General features: G+C 42.8%; 1 protein-coding gene across 1 annotated transcript in view; it reads left to right on the top strand.

Annotated features, from left to right (window-relative positions):
• TMC3 (transmembrane channel like 3) overlaps window positions 1-21,155 on the top strand; it is a 131,537-nt gene that overhangs the window by 60,605 nt on the left and 49,777 nt on the right. The window contains exons 6-8 of the mRNA XM_065559335.1: window positions 10,847-10,959; window positions 12,526-12,820; window positions 14,073-14,315. The gene's annotated coding sequence lies outside the window, so the exon portion shown is untranslated. The remainder of the gene's footprint in view (window positions 1-10,846; window positions 10,960-12,525; window positions 12,821-14,072; window positions 14,316-21,155) is intronic.

Raw genomic sequence — 21,155 nt, 5'->3', positions numbered from 1 at the left:
TGATAGAGAGATATGCACAGCTGTTTGCTCCCCCAGGTATTAATACATACTCTGAGTAAATTACTAAATAAAAAGTGATTTTATTAAATACAGACAGTAGGATTTAAGTGGTTCAAAGTAGTAACAGACAGAACAAAGTAAGTCACCAAGCAAAATAAAATAAAATGCGCATATCTATGCCTAATCAAACTGAATACAGATAATCTCACCCTCAGAGATGCTTCAGTAAGTTTTTTCTCAGACTGGACACCTTCCAGGCCTGGGCACAATTCTTTCCCCTGGTACAGCTCTTGTTGCAGCTCAGGTGATAGCTAGGTGATTCTTCATGATGGCTCCTCTCTCCCCTTTGTTCTCTTCCACCCCTTTATATATCTTTTGCATAAGGCGGGAACCCTTTGTCCCTCTGGGTTTCCACTCCCGCTCACTGGAAAAGCACCAGGTTAAAGATGGATTCCAGTTCAGGTGACATGATCACATGTCACTGCAGGACTTCATTACTCACTTGCCAGCACACACATATACAGGAAGACTCACAGGTAAATACGGCCATCTGCAGACAATGGGAGTCATCAAGATTCCAAACCATCCTTAATGGCCCACACTTTACATAATTACAATAGGCCCTCAGAGTTATGTTTTATATTTCTAGTTTTAGATACAAGTGTGGTACATTTCTACAAATAGGATGATCACACTCAGTAGATTATGAGCTTTGTAATGATACCTTACAAGAGACCTTTTGCACGAAGCATATCCCAGTTACATTACATTCACTTTTATTTTTATAAAACCATATAGACTGCACAACATCACAATATGCATCTGTGCCTTAATGAGAAATCTGGATGGCTTTTAGACCAGCAAATATTTACGTGGATAAAATGCTCTTCAGAAAATCTATCCATGTATTTATTTATGAATTACTGCTGCCCGTGACAGTAATATCTAAGTGCTGATCCTTCACAATCAATGGAGTAGAATCATAGCCAGAACTGTTTCTCATAGTGAAATGACTAATCAGCCTACACTTGGCTGGGGCAACATTTTTAGCCAAACCCTTTTTTTTATTCCAAAACATTCAAATTCACCAAACAGTTTAATTGTAAACAAAAAAGGCCACTTTTCATTTTGAAATTTCCTTGAAAAAATTTAATTATTTTTTAATTTAAAAGGTCAAAACATAATGAAATACTTTGTAAACTGATTTTTTTAAAAAATTTAATGTAGAAAAATTAATAAAAATCTAAAAAAAAACCAAAATCCCAAGCAGAGGTGGTTGATTTCTACCCCTGCAGACCATTGGTGTCTTTACTATGGTAGATTTAACAGAAGATTCTGCAAAAACAGATTTTTTTTTCCTAAATGTGACCCAATTGTGGCACGTATCATGTCTTAAATAACTAACTCACTTTGTCTGAGTAGGGTGCCTTAGCTCTGATCAGGAGAGACCACCTCCAATAATTCCTTAGCTTTTCTGTTGATACTGGTAACAAGGCCACATTTATGCTATGGACATTTGCATCCTGTGACAAAGAATCTGACTGCCAATTTATTTCATATAAATTAGCATATTCTAATGCCTTTCAAGCAGCTGGATCAAATCTGATACTGTGGCATAGAGAGGGAAGGCTCTGTAGAATATTACCTGTCCTCTCAGCCATCCAACCCATTCATACATATACATTCATTTTTAAAAATAAAAATTACATATATCTTTCTCCGCCGTAGCTCCTTGACACATAGCACACAAAATCACACCTTAAGAAAAGCCTCCTCTTCTTCACGACTCAGTTTGCACAGCACCTGACTCATATCACGTTGAGGGGAAAGGCTCAGGTCACTGCAACAGATGCAGATACATTGAAAAATAAATTGCTAATTCATCTTCATTAACAAAGAAGTCCTTCCAAAGTGGATGCAGAGGCAAACAGAGTGTGTGGCATTTGCACAGATTTAGGGAATATCTGTGTTTGTAACGACAGAAGATTCATTACATGATAATGGAGCTAAAAGTCCAAAGGAAAATCGTTTAATTGGCAAAAATAAAACTAGAGGGCCAACTTTCACTATTTTTTTTTTTGGTAGATTTGCTCATTGACATATGGTAATCTGATCACCTTAGTGCAAGGGTTCTCAAACTGAGGTCGTGAGGTTATTACGTGGGGGTCACAAGCTGTCCGCCTCCACCTCCAAACCCCACTTTGCCTCCAGCATTTATAAGAGTGTTAAATATAAAAAAAAGTATTTTTAATTTATATGGGGGGGTTGCACTCAGGGGCTTGCTGTGTGAAAGGGGTCACCAGTACGAAGGTTTGAGAACCACTGCCTTAGTGCTACGGGTGGCATTCCTACAGGGCAATGAGTGCTAGTCAAAAGGGAACAAATTACATACACACCACTACACGCTTTACAGTTGTGGTCCATCTTTTAGCTTCTTTGTTTAAGAGAACAATGTATTCTAGTTTAGAATGCAAATTTCAGGGCTTGTCTACAAACACAAATTGCACTGATTGAATTAAATCAGTTGCTAAATTGATTCGTAGTTAAATTATGTGGGCACCTTAAACTGCTTACCAAATTAACCTACATCAATATTACCTACTCTTAAATCAATTGAAAGTTATCCACACAAGAGGGTTGCACCGATTTAACTAAATGAAGTTAGAATTTGATTTAATTAAATCAGTACAATTTGTGTGTAGATTAGACCTAGGTTTTATTTAAAAAGGAGGCTCCAGAGGGGGAGATATCTTAGCAATCTTAACAAGAACAGTGAAGCTGTTTTAAACAATGTATATGGAAGCTACCATAATATTTGGCAGAAAAGAACAACAGAATTGCATGAGAGTAACAGAAACAGGAAATGATAACCATAAACAAAAAATGAAACTGACCAGTCTAGTTTTATAACTCAGTATTAGAGCTGGTCAGAGAAACTTCGAAGGAGCCATATTGCATAAAAATATACAGTTCTGTCAAAATCAAAAAGCTTCAGAAAATCAGGTCAATTTTGCTGGAATTTTGGTTTAATTTTTTTTAATGTTTTGAGAACATCCACACATTCCCTTTCAATATTTTGGGAATGAGATATTTTGATTTCTTGTTTTGAATTTTTATTTTGCATTATACTATAATACAATATAAAATAAAGTCTAAATTGATTAAATCAAAATAAAACATTTTGAATAACCCAAAATTATTATTATTTCATATTTTCCTTTGTGGAGAATTTTAAAGTTTTAGTGGTTGGTTTTTTGTTTTTTGTTTTTGGTAAGTTTTTGCTCCGATTTGGAATGAAGCCAGATTTTGACATTTGAAAATCCTTTGCGAAATAGAATTTTTGTCCTCTGCACAGCTCTACTCAACATACATGAAGAACAAAATGTTAACTAAAGCACCTAGAGTGGGGACCATTACAGATGTTTCGCTTACTAATATATTATTCTAAAATAGGGAATTATCACAAATACAGTAAATATAATAAACAGTAAAAGAGAAGTTAGTAAGTGTGCCCATTGTACTTTAGGAGGAAAAGAAGCATGTATTTAATGTGGCTAATACATTGGGCTAGATGTATGGAGATACTGAGTCCCATGGTATTTCAGGCTTAGCCTCTGAGTTGCATGTGTGACCTTGGGTATATCACATAACTGCTCTGTGTTTCAATTTACATGTCTGTGTAATCTGGATAATAACAGTTAAATTAGGAGTGCATTAAGGCTTTCCTTAGTATTCATAAAGTACTTGAGATCCCCAGGTGAAAGGAGCTATTTGAAGCATAAAGTATTATTATTTAAAATTCTTTAGGTTTTTTAAGCCCACGCTTGACACGTTATTTTTATTAGTTCTTTTTTTATAATGGTTGTACCAATGGCATAATGGCATAATAAACACACTTTACAAGAGATGGATAAGGAGGAAATTCTCATTGACAAAGTGAAGCATAAAAAGACTGATCATAAATTATTACACTTTGACAGCCTTCTTCACTGCTGTCTAAAGAACAGTACATACAAGTTCAAAGCAAAGTGTAGATCTGATCCTAATCCATTGAAATCAGTGGCAAACTTTGCATTGACTTCAATGAGATCAGGGACACGCTCTAGAGCAGGCCTGCACAACATGCGGCCCGGGGGCCACATGCGGCCCGTGTGGGCTCATTGTGCAGCCCGCGGGGGTTGAGTAGATGGGCTCACTGTGCGGCCCGCGGGCGGAGGGGGGGGGGGTGAGTAGACAAGCGGCGGGTGAGGGAGGGGGGCTGAGTAGGTGAGCGAGCGGGCAGTGGCAGGGAATGAGTAGGCGATCCGGGAGGGTGGAGGGCTGAGGAGGCGAGTGGGCGGGCAGTGGCGGGGGGTGAGTAGGCGAGCCGGGGCAAGGGAGCTGAGGAGGCAAGTGGTGAGTCGGTTGCTGACCTGTTCTACTGATCTGGTCTTGCTTCCATCCCCTCTCCCAGGGCCGGCTCCAGGCACCAGCAAAACAAGCGGGTGCTTGGGGCGGCACATTTCTAGGGGCGGCATTCTGGCGCCGGCCATCATAGATGCCGACTCCGGGGCATGGGAAAAAAGTGCCCTCGCTGCCCCAGCTCGCCTCCGTTCCGCCTCTACCTGCTCCCCTGAGCGCGCCGCCACTGCTCCACTTCTTCTCCCTCCCTACCAGGCTTGCTGCGCGCGAAACAGCTGTTTTGCACAGCAAGGCTGGGAGGGAGGAGAAGCCAAGCGGCGGGGCGCTCGGGGGAGGCGGCGGAGGTGAGCTGGAGCGGGGAGTGGTTCCTCTATCCCCCCGTTACTTCCTGCACCCCCCCACCTTAGCTCACCTCCGCTCTGCCTACTCCCCTGAATGCGCCGCTGCTCCGCTTCTCCCCCCTCCCTCCCAGGCTTGCCACATGCAAAACCGCTATTTCGCGCAGCAAGGCTGGGAGGGAGGAGAAGCCGAGCGGCGGGTGCTCGGGGGAGGCGGTGGTGGTGGAGCGGAGGTGAGCTGGAGTGGGGAGCAGTTCCTCTAACCCCCCCATTACTTCCTGCGCCCCCCCACCCTAGCTCACCTCTGCTCCGCCTGCTCCCCTGAACGCGCTGCTGCTCCGCTTCTCCGCTCTCCCTCGCCTGAGAGGGACGGGGGAGAAGCAGAGCGGTGGCATGCCCAGGGGAGCAGGCGGAGTGGAGGTGAGCTAGGGCAGGACGTCACGGGGGGCCCGTAGGAAGCAATGGGGGCGAGAAATGCGGCACACCAGGGGAGGAGGCGGTGCTGGGGATTTGGGGAAGGGGTTCGGAAGGGGTGGAGTTGGGGTGGGGCCGGGGGCACGAAAAAGAAAGGGGAGGCGGCCAAAAATTTTTTTGCTTGGGGCGGCAAAAATCCTAGAGCTGGCCCTGCCCTCTCCAAGCGTTGCAGCTGTCCAGAGGTGCCTGCCTTCCACGCCTTCCTCATTCACACCTCAGTCATTCAACAGGGCAATCAATTACAAAGTGGGGGGAAGATCTTATTCTACTTCTAGCAAAAAGACATTTTTCTTTTACCTTAATTATACTACCTTAGGGGCCGCTATAACATATTACCGAGGTTCAATACTGCTGTTTCGGTGGGGCGGCGCTGGGGAAGAGGGATTAATTCCGTGGAGCAGATGGCGCGCGGGGGGGGGGGGGTGTGGCGGCGCTGGGGAGGTTGTTTCCGTGGGGTGGGCGGTGCTGGGGTGTGTGTGTTGTGTTTCGGGGGGGCTGGGTGGCGCTGGGGGGGGGTTGGCGGTGCTTGGGGGGGTTTGGCCCTCAGTTGTTTTCTTTGGCGTAATATGGCCCTCGCCGTTTTACGAGTTGTGCAGGCCTGCTCTAGAGTTCACATTCTAGTGAAGAAAACTATTGTGGGTGGCAAAATTGTATTGAGAACTCCATGAATTTCAATCTACTGCATTCCCAGTTATCCATTCTACCGAGAGGTGGGGTCTTCCATCCTGCAGAGGGGACATGAGATAGCCACATGGATGTCTCAAGATCCAAAGTGAAATCGCATGAATGATCCCTGTTGCTGTTGGAGAAAGGATAGAACCAGAGTCTCTATTTATATTGATTAACTGAGTCTACACTAGGGATTTGTACTGGCGAGCTATATAAGTATAGTATACCTGTGACTAAAAACCAACTGTGAAGATAAGGCCTTACATAAGTTTCAGCTCTCCTTAATAGGGTGCTATATGACTTATACAGGCTTTTACTGATTAAAGAAGTTCTGTGGTAAAATAACAGAGATGCACAGGATTTTATTTATGAGACTTGCATTGATTTTAATACACTGCTTTAAAAATTTATACCTGACATAAGAAGGCAATAGTCCATTCAAAATTACAAGTTTATTTTCTCCTGCCCAAATCTGACCTGTACTCTCATTTACCCCATTGCAGGGTTTTGTAACAAATGTAATTCATCCCCATTTCAGCCATCTTGGCTTTCTGGCTAAGATCATGTATATTGTCAGTTTATTATCTGTTGTATCCTTCATTGGGAGACTTTTGTAAGGGGAATGGGGTGAACTTAGTGAGCTCTTAGATACCTGGAAGCCAGGAAAAGAAAACACCTATCTTCAACACAAGACTAGAAAAAACATTTGCATTACACATGTATCCCTTTTAAAATGTGTCCTCTGCATTTTAAAGGTCTTGCTCAGTGAATTCCATGATTATTGAATCATAAATGCAGACTTTTATATTGAAGTTGTGTCACCACTAATTTTCTCCATGCAAAATCTATTTTGGATAGATGAACTTTATTGCTAACCCTTGTTAATGCTGTTATTTGTAGCCCAGATCTCCCATAATAACTTCTTTTAAATAAATATGATGTTAAGTTAGGGTTAAATATCATGCTGTACCTTGAAAGGTAAAAGGGGAATGAATTAATTTGGAGTTCTTCCAAGGACAAAAATGTTGTTATACATCACTGTAATGTGCCTTCTGTTCAGATCAATCAAATCACATCCATTTGGACTACTCCAAAGTGAGAAATAATTGTCTTTTTCTTTTGAGAATTATAAAAAAAAATATGAGAAAATCTAGTATGTTGAAAAGTTAAAGGTGTGCTAATGGATTATCAAATGTCTCATTCAAGCTTAGTGGAAATGTTTTCATTGGGAAAACTCAATTTAATGCAGCATAATATTATTTGATGATACATTTTGAAGTCCATATAATGAGGTTTAAAAGCAAAGAATGAAAGTCCCTTTGGAGCAGTCTGCTAACAGTGATAGTTGGAAATAGCCATAACCTTATAACTTTTTGGCTGCATGATGCGATAATAATATAATTGTGGGGCTGGGTGGTATGGTGATATATGCTTCATTTATATCCATTCTACCAAGTGACATTTATTGAAAACTGACTGTTGAACTGCTTTCCATGTCGGTTGCTATCTATCTGCCTTGGTGCTTTTGGAGATGGTAATTACATTTTGCTTCATTTCCTGTATAATTTATGTGAAAAATCCTTCAATGGCAGGGAAGTACAAAGCCCAGACAATGAGAACATGACACTGTGTAAGATTGAAGGTGGTTGTTTGGAACCAAAGATAGAAGCTGGCCGTGACTCCGGCAATTTCAAGGTCATCCAGTGCAGACAGAGCCCAAGCAATGCAGCAGTTTTGTGACTGTGGAAGCTAAAAATGGTTTGCTACTTCTATAAACATTGATCTTTTGTCATTCTCAGAAATTAAGGTGTGTCTTATGGGGAGAATAATTAGAGGTTATTAATTTTGTTATGTCTAGTTACCAGGACATTTAGAGACTAGGATATATAGATAAGGTGTAGAGTGATTTAAATATTTTTAGTTCCAGAGTTTAACATTTTGTTATATTGTTTTGTTTAACCTCTCATAATTTTTTTCTTTTGGCTGTTTCTTGATGGTGCTAGCCATTTTTAAAAAATTAACAAGTATTTTAGTACCAAATGATTATTGCCGGGGGGGGTTTTTTAGGAATTTTTTCTTCCTAAATCTTCATCCTTCTGGCTTCTCTCAGCACTACTCAGGTGTAAAATGTTACAGTTTAGCGATAATAAGCTGGGTTCATTTCTCCAGGAAAAAAACAAACCTCTCTTCAGCGGATGCTTTAAAAATTGTTCAGTGTTTTTCTTCCGAAAATATTAGTTCTGTCTACTAATGACATTGCTGTTGATTTCCATAATGACGTGTGAATAGTAGAGGAAGGCAATCTGCAATATGTATCCATAATCTGTGTTTGGAGACCACCTAGCACAAAGAAGTCCTGATCCATAACTGGACTCCTAGGCTTTACCCACAATGCACATAATAAATAATAATAATAGCATTGTATACAATAAATAATGCTGGGCTAGATTTCCCCTCCTGAATTGCTGGTGGTGGATAACGCCTCATTTGTAGAGAAATAATTTAATTGTCTTAATTCATTGTTGAAGGCCTTTTTAAATTGTGGTGCACTCTGCCTCTACTGAATTTTAATACTGTGAAAATGAACTGACTTGCTGCTAAAAACAAGGAACACTGAATGTGCGTATTGTGCAAAGGCCCTTCCGCATGTCTGCTCAAGCCCATGGCTCCTGACCTGAAAGAGACACTTCCTTAGCATGTCCAGATCAGAATTTCTCAGTCAAGCCAAAATGTTGTATGAGTTTGACACAATTCCTTGTTAAGATGTTGTGCTATATTAGGTGTGAATAATTTCCAACACGATATAATAGAATACTGCCCATCATGTTAGAAATTAGAGACATGATTGAATCAGCCCTCCTCCCCCAGGTCTGAATATCCCCAGATTTGTAGTGTTTGAAATCTGGAACTAGAATTTGCAAAAGCCCACTATGTATATAGTAGTTTAATCCAAAGGCATAGGTCTGAACACCTCAGAACCTTGAGATGTATGAAGCTTGAATCTACATTTTGTGGGTTGGGCCCATCTCTATTTAAAAGTTACTAAAGGAGAAAGCTGGTAAAATCTGCAAGAATTATTTTCTTATTCTTTCAATGCATCTATTTTTCTTAGTTTCTCTTTAAGACACCCAATGTCTCCTTAAGTAATACTTACCAAGGAAATAGTTTTTCACTTGATTAGCCAGGCATGTGGAATGTTCGTTTCTAAAGCCTTTTCCAAAATATTCACTACAGACTCTTTAAAATTAAGCCCTTCTGTTTCATATTTAATGTTTCTTATCAATATTTCAGGACACTAGGATTCTAACGAGTCATCTTGCAACTGGAATAATTGGAATGCAAATTATATCATTTCATTTCAGAGCTGAAGTTGATTCTGCACAGATTATTGTTGAACATTATAAAGACACACTCCCCCAACACAGTGTTTCAGATTTATTGCAGAGCAGAGAGCATCCTCTATTGAATTAACCTAGATGATCATCATCATTCATGGGCCTGCCAGACTTTCTGTTGCAATTTACTACTTTCATTTTGTTGCATTTGATTGTCCTGTCATTACGTCATTTATTACATTGCAGATGTCTAACTGTACTTGGTCTCAGTACTGGATGATTTCCATCATCCCTGTTATGCATGTGGTGGCTTCGCAAAAATATAATATCAGAAAACATTTTGAAATCCAAAGCACTGCAGAGTAAAGTAGAATAGCTCTGACTCCAATACACTGAACTTCTGTATAGGGCCTCTCGGACAAGGATCTCAAAGTGGCTTACAAATATTAATTAATTAAATCCTAACCCTCATAACAGCCCTGTGTGGGATAAAGTATTAGGCCCATTTTACAGATGAGATTAAATGATTTGCGCATAGTTCAACAATGAAGCAGTGGTACAACATGGGTTAGATACCAAGTCCCTAATTTAGCATGATGTACCACATGAATAAACCCCCTGGGTCTGTGCAGAGGCCCATTGAAGTCAATGGGGCCCCACACCGTGCCGGGGTCCACCCCACTGTATTCTTGAGGAAGCAGATAGCAAATGTTTACATTGTGAGCAGTATAGTAGCACAGCTATGGCACAGTAAGTGTGCTGCTGTAGCACCGTAGTGTAGATGCATCTAACACCAACAGAAGGGGTTTTCCCATCCCTGTAGGTAACCTCCCTCCCTGAGCTGCAGTGGCCAGGTCGACGGAAACATTCTTCCACTGAGCTAGTCGTGTCTACGTCCGAGGTTAGGTTGGCACAACTGCAGCACAGATAGGATAAAAACTGACTTGAACTGAACCACAACCAAACTTTCTGAAGCTCAAACAAGTCTGGGTTAACTTCACCCCTCCCCACATTATCCTTCATTTCTGCAGGTCTTTACACTTCCTGGAGCTGGCCAGAAATGGGAAAAGACAAGTCTGTTAATTTCACGAGAGGCTGTGCTCACAAGATTTCTAGGGCAAATCTGCAAAGTCAAGATATTCAAAGGGTCAGAAAAGCATCTAAATGTTTGGCCGCTTTTCCCAACCACTGAATTTCTTAAGGTTTTTCCCCCTCACTAATATGCTGATTATTTTTTTTTTCACTGCATCCTATGTCTGCCTTGTAATGATTCATGTTAGCTAGAAAATAATTTGGTTAACATGCTTTCAATGAAGTCCCTGGTGAAATTAATATGTTTGTAATATACTTAACACATTGATGTCCTCTGAAGGACAGGCAGACTGGAATCAGGCAGGGTGGAATCTTATACTAAGTACCGCTTCTCTAATGGCAACAGTAGACTGCCTGAGGCAATAATGAATCAAGCTTTCTTATAGTTCATAGTTGCTCCTCTTTCCACCACAGCAGACAGTGCTGAAAGTCACAGAGCCCAGATTCTAACCTGTGGGGCCAAAGCTAGGGCGTATTCAGAGAAAGGAACTCACTTCCACTGAAACCCAGGCCAAGTCAAAGTCTTTTCATTTTTAGCACAAGATGCAAGACTCCACTCTTTCTGCATGTCTTCTCCTCACAGCTATGTTGTGGAATGGGCACAGCTGCATGCCCCAGAGAAAGAAGTCACCCGCATTACTTCTTTTCAAGTAAGTGGCTTTGTGATTGAGAGGGAGTGCTTGAAAACTGCAACCTTCTTAAATGAGGGACTTGATGTATTTATGGCATAAACTCACATAGGGCTAGACCCTGGCATAACATCAAAGCCCTGCTCCAGTAGTCAGGCAGGCTGTGCCCTCATGACAGATCAGCAGTACACCCACATGTGTGAAGAGTGGGTGGGGCACTCCTGTCACGAAGTCCCGGGCGATGCTCTGGAACTGCTCCCCACAAAGCCAGTCAGGACTTTGGGGAGCCTCCTCTCCCTCAGAGCAGACCGTCTTCAGGGCAAGCTCACACGTCTTCACCTCCTGGGTCTGACCTTGGAGCATTCAGCATATGCCCCTCCATGCGCTTCCCACAGCGAGTCTGCCCAGGCGGGGTCCTGGAGAAGCCAGAGGTCCTGCACGCACCCCCACTTTGCAGTCAGACATGACTCTTGGCCAGCCAGTAAAACAGAGGTTTATTAGATGACAGAAACACAGTCTAAAACAGAGCTTGTAGGTATAGTGGTGAACGGGACCCCTCGGCCGGGTCCATTATGGGGTTCAGAGAGCCAGACACCTCCGTCTGCACTCCCTTCCCCGTTCCCAGCGAGCACCCCACTGAAACCCCCTCCAGCCCCTCCTTCTCTGGGCTTTGTCTCTTTCCCAGGCCAGGAGGTCACCTGATCTCTTTGTTCACCTTTAGCTATTTCCTTGCAGGGGAGAAGGGCCCTGGCCATTTGTTGCCAGGGAGACAGTGTGTCAGTGATTTATGCACACTGGCCTTTATCCCATCACCTAGAGACTTAAGAAATGCATAGGGGAAACTGAGGCACCCACACAGTATTCAGAGGAAACATTAAGAACAGTCTCACTTCATCACAACCCCTACTTAAGCAGAAGAAATAATCTCACTGCACTGGTTATTTATGGTGCATAGCTGTGCTGATTGCAAAGGGTTGTTTGTGGTCAGCTAACACACCTCACTCGAGGCACTGCGTTACATCATTGTAATTTGGTCCAGCTGTCCCAGTCAGCACAGTTTGTTAGGGATGGCAGCACTGACTACCGCTTGCTGGTGTCACACAATCTGTAGAGAGGGATTATTTGCAATAGCACAGTGTTTCTCAAACTGGGGCCGCCGCTTGTGTAGGGAAAGCCCCTGGCAGGCCGGGCCGGTTTGTTTACCTGCCCCATCCGCAGTCTGGCCAATCGCAGCTCCCACTGGCCGCGGTTCGCTGCTCCAGGCCAATGGGGACTGCTGGAAGCTGCGCGATCCGAGGGACTTAAAGAAATTCCCCCCAAAGTTGTCATATTATCAGTTCAAAAGGTTAATTTTATTTCTACAAATCCTGTAACATATTTTGCTGTCTTCCTTGGAGAAATTAACCTTGCCTAAAATAAGAAAACATTGGCCACTAAAGTTGATGGGTACTGACTAGAGCAATCAAAAACTAGCAGGTAAAATTCATAAGAATTTTTGCAAAAAACATTTTCTCATCTTTTTGTTGAAATTAAAAATGTCAATACAAAATTGTGTTGACATTTCTCATTCTTTGAAATTTCTACCAGGTGTAAACTGACCCCATCATATCAACCCAGACCCATCTCAGATAAGAGAACCAAGATATAAAGAAGATGGACCAATGACAATTTACACCAGCTGAGTATTTGCTCCCAATTTCATACCAGAATTCCTGTGTCATATTTATAACACATAAGATGACCCTATAATGTTTGTACCTAAGAGCAAACTTTCTTTCTTTCTTTCTTTCTTTCTTTCTTGATCAACTGTATTGTCTCCTAATCTTAGCCTCAACCTGCCCTGAAAGTGAGGCCCCCCCAAATTGTGTCTCTGAGTTTTTCGGTGAGTTCATAGTAAATAAATAAATACAATTTGCTTTGAGTGTAAAGTGCTTTGTGCTTAGCATGTCTCAGGCTGCTGCTCAATAAAAATGCACAAGGTGCTCATTTTCCAAGCTTTTGAAATATATAGAAAAGTGTGGACATACCACAGGGACAGAGCCATATAAGAACTTAGAAGGCTAGATAGACGCAAACCCTGATTTTATGGAGCTCTTGGGGAACATCTGTAACCTTTGTAAAATTGCAGGTTGAAATAACCAGGCGCTTCAATCCTGTGAACCTCCTAAGCATAGAAACTTCACAGGGAGTTAAGGGCTTAATTTCAGTCCTATGGATCTCCCTAAAACCAAAGCTTCACAGGACTATGCAAACTCAAGGAACATAACCTTTTGTTAACCTGGAATTTCAGCTAATCAGGTTGTGTTGTTTGTATTTGTAAATATATGAAAGTTGCTGCATGACAAATAAGTCTCCCTGCCATGCACAGATAGCAGCAATTATGTGCATGTGTTAAAGGGTTAAAATGCTCTTTGAACCCTGAGGATTATAAAATATTAAAACACCAATTAGAATCAAGTATATAATCACTGTAATATTCACAAGAAAAAGAATGAGTCAAAATGCATTTTTGGCTGAAATACAGCATGTGGGAGTTGGTAGCTGGATTTTCTGGCTGTTAACCTAATGGGTACAAAAGTTAGCGAAGGATTCTGCTCCGAGCTCTGAATTAATAGTTCTGTTTTTAAAAATAGAATCACAAGAATGGTGGACAACGGTTGAGTGCCACCAATTCGTCCAGTGAGTGCTCTGTGCCTGCTTTCCAGTCTCTCAGAAAGCGCACTTTGCATCCCAGGGTATAAGACAATTTCACAATTCATGACTCTTATTGTCCATTTTTGTTTGTGCTTTTAGCATTGAGTAGTAACTTCAAATGAATGTCAGTAATCTAACTCCAGCACTAGCAGCATTAGAGTTATGCTATGCTAAATTGTCTCCTTGTTTTAAGATTAGACTTCAAGGGTCTTTTTGTAATGAAAGGGAAACTAATATCCTTCCTTTTGACAAGTTAGGAAACATTAGCCAATTAAATCTGTTTATAAAACTCCCCTGCATCATTCTCTCAAGCTCTGTTTTTCATTAGCTCAGCAGCATACTGTTGCTGGCATATAAAAGGACATAGTTTTATTCATGAAATGAAAAAACCCTAATGAACTAATATTAAACCTTAATCTTTCTTGTGTAATTCCCTAAAGTGTAATCTAGGGCTTCTGGGAGGCCATCTTAAGGTGAACGTTGGAAGTCTTGCCAGGAACAGCAGCACGGAATGAGGGTCAGGCAGTTTCTCTGCTACCTGTTAGTCATCACTCGTCTTGAGTAGAAGGATGTGAGGCAGCTAGGTACCATGAATAAAACAGCTGCCCTTTCAGTCAAACATTTCCAGCGACATCTGAAGATGTGGAGATATAAAGGGCCCCAGGCGGTCAACCAAAATTGTGGTAAGTTAAGTGTGGGAGCAGAATCCTTTTGTGGGGAAGGGTAGCTTCTGGAAAGAGGAGAGATCCAGCAAAATTTCACCTCTACTGACTGAACATGCCCTGGTGGGAGTGTTAATGTTTTAACTTAGCCTTGAGTTTGCAGCCATTGGCCTTGCTTTTCAGCTGCTAGTACGGTCACAGCATGTAGCTTCCTGACATTGCTTAAAACTACATCACTCAGCATCACTACTCTATGTCTACTACTGAGAAACAAAGTCAATGTACCATAGTAATCCTCATCCTTCCTTCCCTGTCCCCTCCCTACTCTCTGTCAGCCTGATTTAGTGTGTCACTTTGACTAGTTAGACTGATTGAGGCAGAGAACATGTCCTTCTCTGAGGTGGCTACGTTAGGTTCTATTGTAGTATCTTACCAATGAGTAGATCGGTTTCAAGATACAAACTCTTTCTTGAGAATGAAAACTATGTACAGCAATCAGGTCACAAAACTTTCTACTACGCTCTAGCTGTAGCCTGCGACTTTGCTGTCCAGGGTTTTTGTGTTGGCTCCCCAGCAGCAAGTGTGTCTCAGGAAACTCAAAGACCACGTGATATTGTACAAGAAGTGTGGCACCTGCTACTCTCTAGCACATTTTAGTTTAATGGTAAGGTTTATCGCAGTTCATGCATATTAGCCCCCATGCTGGGCATTTCCTATCCTCATGCAAGTTGCCACATCCCTGGCATTGTTTCCTGCTTTCCGTGTTTCTGTCCTTGTCCATTTTAATTTCTGTGAACTTCTCCCTGGCTGCTCTAACTGTTGTACAAAAAGTCATATCCTTTGTGCCTTTCTCTAGGCCAAGGATCGGCAACCTTTGGCACGTGGCCCATCAAGGTAAGTCCCTGGCAGGCCAGGACAGTTTGTTTACCTTCCGTGTCCGCAGGTTCGGCCAGTGGGAGCCAGTGGGTGCTGGGGGAAGAGGTGGCCCAACCCGCACCGTTTCTCGCAGCCTTCATTGGCCTGGAACAGCAAACGGCAGCCAGTGGGAGCCATGATTGGCCAAACCTGCGGACACTGCAGGTAAACAAACTGTCCCGGCCTGCCAGGGACTTACCTTGATGGGCCGCGTGCCAAAGGTTGCCGATCCCTGCTCTAGGCTTTCTGTTTGTGCACATATTCACCTTTCTAAAGTCAGATTCATCTCCTTTAGTCATTCATGGACATTCTTATTGTTACACCCCAGATCAGTCTGGTCTTTAACAAGCGAGTCTGATTTAATATTCTATATTCACAGGATTGGTTTTTTTTTTTTTAGTTATAAGCCTGTGAGAAACACCTCTATAGAGGACACAATGATCCGCAAACCTTTTAGTTGTTTCTGCAAAGCTTTCCTCTCTTTCCTCACCACCATCTGTATGGGATGCATTGCATACATCTCACACTTTTGTCCTTGCCACTAGCAGCAGAGCAATATTTTGCTCATGCTCCCGTTTGCACCCGTGGCTTTCATAAACCTTGAAGCATTTCCAGATACATTCTGCATTTCCGCTGATTCTCCGGCCTGGTGCGGGAGTTACTTGCAGTTGCACAGGCTGTAGCATCCACTTCAATATTACCCCTCCCACTGGGGCTTCTAGTATTCTGTTGTAACTCCTGCCTGCTTGGTGTGGCGCTCTGTCCCCCTCTAGTGGCACCTAGCCCAGTTAGAGATTGATGAGTCTGCTACAGGCTTAGCTAAGTGCCATGTGGCAGTAGAGACTCAGACACTAAGCTTCAGAGGTCCCATTTTCGACCCTGCCTACCAGGGTCTGTCAGCGTTACACTTTGCCTTCCACCGCTGGTGCCATGTAGTATCTTACCGACGAGCAAGCTATATCCTTTACTGAGAACAGAAACCAAGTACAGCAATATGGTAACAAAACTTCCTACTATTGACTGGCTGTAGCCAGTGACTGCCCTGTCCTGGACTCCTTTGTTTTTGCTACCCAGCAGGAAGTGTAGCATCTGTGTTTCCTGGAGAACTTATCCTACAGCACACTGTTAACCAACAGTTCTCTACCAAATGCTATTTGCTGCAGTGGTCTAATGGGCTGAGCATAGGGATGTGAATAGAGAGCCTGGCATCTATTCACCATTTCTCTGCCACTAGCTTCTTTGCTCCCTCCTACAAATCTCAGGGTATGTCTACATTACCCGCCAGATCGGCAGGCAGCAATCGATCCAGCGGGGGTCGATTTATCGCGTCTAGTCTAGATGTGATAAATCGACCCCTGAGCATTCTCCTGTCGACTCCTGTACTCCACCTCCGCGAGAGGTGGGCAGTTAACTCACTGCAGTGAAGGCACCATGGTAAGTCGATCTAAGTACGTCGACTTCAGCTATGTTATTCACATATGTTATTCACATAGCTGAAGTTGCGTAACTTAGATTCTCTCCCCCCCCCCCCCCCCAGTGTAGACCAGGCCTCAGTGTTTGAGAGATGCTTTAAAAGTAGAGTTAGCTTTATGAGTCTGAGCCACACCCAGGGCCAGTTTTAGGAGCAGTTGAGCAGGGTAGTTATCCTGGGCACCAGTTTCCACTGGGCACTGCCATATCGCTGAGCTGCTGAGCTTTCCCCCCACCCCCCTTTGCTCCGCTGATTCACTGGCTGTTTTGTTTTGTTTTTTGCTGAGCCACTCGGGGGACTGGCACTTTCTGCACTGACTGGCAAAACAGCTCGGGCAGCTCCTGGCTATACCACACATCCTGCTGAAGTAAACTCCTCAGCTGTACTAAACTCCCAGACTTGAGTCAGCTCCTTAAAGCTAAAGCAAGACCCTGGCTAGTCTGAGCTTCCAAACAGTCTTGATACTCTCAGGGCAGGAGCAGGTTCCTGGTTAAACCAATGTTGCCAACTCTCACAATTTTTCACAAGTGATGGGATTTCAAACTGGGCTGGCACCTGTCTCACGATGATGTGAGAAGCTCCAGCCCTGTTGTGAAGTTCAGCCCTGCCAGAAGCCAACAGAGTATCTCTTCACCACTTGCCATTCTCACGATGGGGGGGAGGGGCTGGCTTAGGGCAGCTCCTCCCATCCTGTGAGCAATGGAGATGGGATGGCACCTCTGCTCCTCCCCCTTGCAGCACCCGGCCTTGGAAGGGGGGGTGAAGAGCCCCCGGAGCTGTCTCCCCATCCTGGGAAGGAGAAGAGGGGAGCCTGCTGCAGTCCCCCAGGTCTGGGAAGTGGGGGGAGGCATTGAAGAATCCCAGGAGGACCAGAAGTGAAGCTGGGGCAGGCGCTGTGTGGGGACAAAACTGATGGGAGGACTGGAGGACATGATTAATTGTTGGGCAAGGGACAAGCAGATGTGCAGGAGAAGTTCAAAAATCAAAAGACAGATCCAAAACACAATGTAATTTTAAATATATATATATTTAGTGATTTTAGGGGGGCCAATCACATGATTTGGTGAGGGAACTCATGTCTCTTTGATCTCTTGAGGTTGGCAATACCGTTAAACCATGGTTCCAAACTGCAGGGAGTTTCTCTAGGCTAAAATAAGCTTTTCTAATCTTAGTCCTACCCACTAATGGGTTCTGGCCCATCAACTCCTTCCACCTAACCCAAAAAGGAGTCTCCCAAGCAGCTAGCAGCAAAAGTCACAGTTTTACCCAACTCCAAGAAAACGCCGCTAGCACACTACTCCACTGTAAAGGTGTCTAAATTGCTATTATTTCTGAATAAGGGAAAGAGGAAAGGAGATACTCACCATGTAGCACAAATCCTGTAGTTGGTTTCTATTTTCCTATTCCTGTTTGGTCCGCACTGAAGATTTAAAATGTAAAAATCATCCATTTACCTTTACACAAACCAGCAGTCTGGGCCTCCACTCGCCTTGTGAAGCCTGTTCTATCACACTGACTGTCAAACTTAAAAACCCATCTTAACTATATAAATCAGCAAAATCATTTGAGGATATGTTCTTCTATGGGCTCTGGATCAAGTGTCAAGTAAATGGAAGGACTCCCATTAAGTGGATGGGCTTTAGATTGTGCCTGAAAGGAGCTGACTGGCTAAAGCAGTGTACAAATGGCAACATATGCAAATACGAAAGAAACCTAATGTCAGTATTTCCTGATAGTTGTATGAAGTAAAGTTCCAACAAATGTTTAACAGAGTTTGTTCGTTTGAAATCTTTGCTAGTGTGGTTTGACGTTAAACCTCATAGGTGTTTTGGGGTGTACTGTGTAATGTGACTATTTGTAGACATATATTTGAAATTTCTCTCATTTCAGAAGATAGGTTTTATTGTGTTATTCAAATTGTGCTCTGTCTTTTGCATACCTTTTTGAAAGCACCTCTACTTTAAGTTAATGTGAAACAAACAGAGCATTTAGGTCATGAATTTCAAAATCCTAATCATCAGAAGTAGTGCGGCAGCAGTTGGCTATATCAGTATACTTCACAGAGGCCTGAATCACATGTGACATGAAATCAAGCATTTTAATTTCTTTTTGATGTAGTTATCTAAGGTGATCGGCTTGAAATCTATAATATGCTGCATGGAGTTTTGTGGAGGCTTAATTAAATTATGTTGGTAATGTGCTTTGAGAGACATATAAGTTCAAATATTTTAATTTTCAAAATGAGAGCAATAGATAAATATCAGAATATAGCTGGAATAAATAACACTAATGGTTTTCAAAGGCTCAGCTTGTGGAGGAAGGGGGCGCTATTCAGCATGAATGAAAATGGCAGAATCTGGCTCCTAATAACTAATCACTGACCAAGATGGGCAGGCACATGACTGAACATAACATAGGAAATATACTTGAACTGACTTCTTATTGCCCTTAAATCATAAAATTAGAGGCTTATCTCGCAGCACTACAAACAAGTAGTTGCTCAGGCTCATTTGCAATAATGTTAATGAGCATAAAGGATTTCATGGGCTTCTCTGGCATTCAAAACAGTCCTCTTGTTTGTTCATTCCAGCTGGGAGGAGGTGATAATCCTTCTAATGGCAGAAAAAGGAAGTGTGTGTTTCTGTCCTGATATACCCCTGACTCTTGGCTGCTTGCTTTAACCTGATTTATGTTCTGATACATAGCTATGTAGTCAGGAGATTTTGTTGTGTTGTGAATTAGTAGCCAAAAAGCATGCTGTCCCCAGGCTGGTGGATTTACGTGCAGTACACATGGCTTGATGTGTCAGAGTTCTAGCAGTCTTTGTTTTAGAGATTTCATTATCGAGAATATTAAAATGTAGCATAAAGAAAGTCAATATAGACCCCTTTTTGGAGGTGCGGTGGGAGGGAAGATTATAGGAAACTAGCAAGCAAAATCCTAGTCCTCCAGCAGGCTTAGAGGAGGTGTGTATCAAAAAAGGAGAGTAGCAGTTTTCTACTTTTTGCATAAGGTGAATTTATTGGGGCCAGCTCTGCCCTGAGTGTCTTCACAACACCTGGGTGCACCAATGTGCAGTAAAAACCAAAAGTGCAGAAGCCACTTTGAGTTAGCCTAACATGCGTCATAAAAGGCAGATTAAAGGGGATGGAGTGGCATGTAGTGGAGTGATTTTACAAGATTTGGCCCTGAATGTGGACATTTAGTTATCCCATGGTGGGGATCCAGTTTGTGTGTGTGTGTGTGTGTGTTTGCTGATTTTCATGGGAGCTCCACACAAGAAGCAACTGTGGAATTGGGCCTCATTGTGGAAGTTTTTAGAGCACAGTCACGTCTTTATCAAACCTGGTCCTTCCCTGTCTGCTAAAGAATGTACAGTGAATTAAACCAAACTCATTTAAATTAAACCACAAAACCTGCTGAGTAACCCAGTTACGGACAATAAATTATGAAGCCTGTGACAATTTAGCATTTTGCTTACTTAGCTGTGTGCTGTGTTATGTTTATAACAATGACCATCAAAAAGTGACATTTCTCAGCAAGCCTCACACTGTAGATTAGTCGACGGCATGAACGAAAGCAGGCTCCATGCTGTACTCTGCAGCAAATCTAGTGGAGAGAACTTAATGTTCTGTCTTGTCAGAGGATGCAAATAAAACTTAAATACCATGGAACGTTGATTTATGCAACTTGAAGCCTTACACCCCATCTCGTACAGAGCTTTTATGGAGAGAAAATACTGAGTTAGGAACCAGACGTATCTTTTCCTGCGTTGTTGTTTTTTTAAGTGGAAGGGCCAAATTGTGTCAGTAAAATCTATTGATTTCAGGGCCTGTAGGTTGTAATTTTGTTCTCTTTTTATAATTTGACCCAGATCCTCTGCCAAGCCTCAGCTGAGTGCAGTTCAGGAGAAAGACCATCAAGGAGCTATTTACAGCTCTCAGATCCTGTGGCTAGTTTTTTCCCCGGTCCTTCGCTCCGAGCGGGAGTGAGGGACCGTCTGCCAAATTGCCGCCGAATAGCTGGACCTGCTGCCCCTCTCCGGAGTGGCCGCCCCAAGCACCTGCTTGCCAAGCTGGTGCCTGGAGCCGGCCCTGGCATCAGCTATGAAAGCTCTTCTCAAGATGGTGGCTCTTCCGTGTCAGGGGAGTTCCCATCAGGGGAAATGCAACCAGGTCCTGCTCCTATTGCATTGCTGGAACAGCACAACAGGATTGGCACAAAGTGCCAGCATTTGGTCCTGAGTTCCCACCCATATTAGGCTAAATTGTATCAGGGTATAAATAATGGGCCCCATCCTGTTCGTGTCAAAGTCACTTTAAAATCATTTTCAATAATTTTGTAAAAATTGTAAAATCTGTCAATATAATGAATAGCACTGCTCTTCCAAGTGTATGGTTGCCTGTGACAATAAATGAACTGATCATCACTGTGATGAAAACTATGCCAATACAAAAAAATTGTAAATCAGGTAA

Source organism: Chrysemys picta, chromosome 10 (genome assembly GCF_011386835.1).
Source record: "Chrysemys picta bellii isolate R12L10 chromosome 10, ASM1138683v2, whole genome shotgun sequence".
Taxonomy (NCBI): Eukaryota; Metazoa; Chordata; order Testudines; family Emydidae; genus Chrysemys; species Chrysemys picta.
This window is presented reverse-complemented; position numbering and strand designations above follow the sequence as displayed.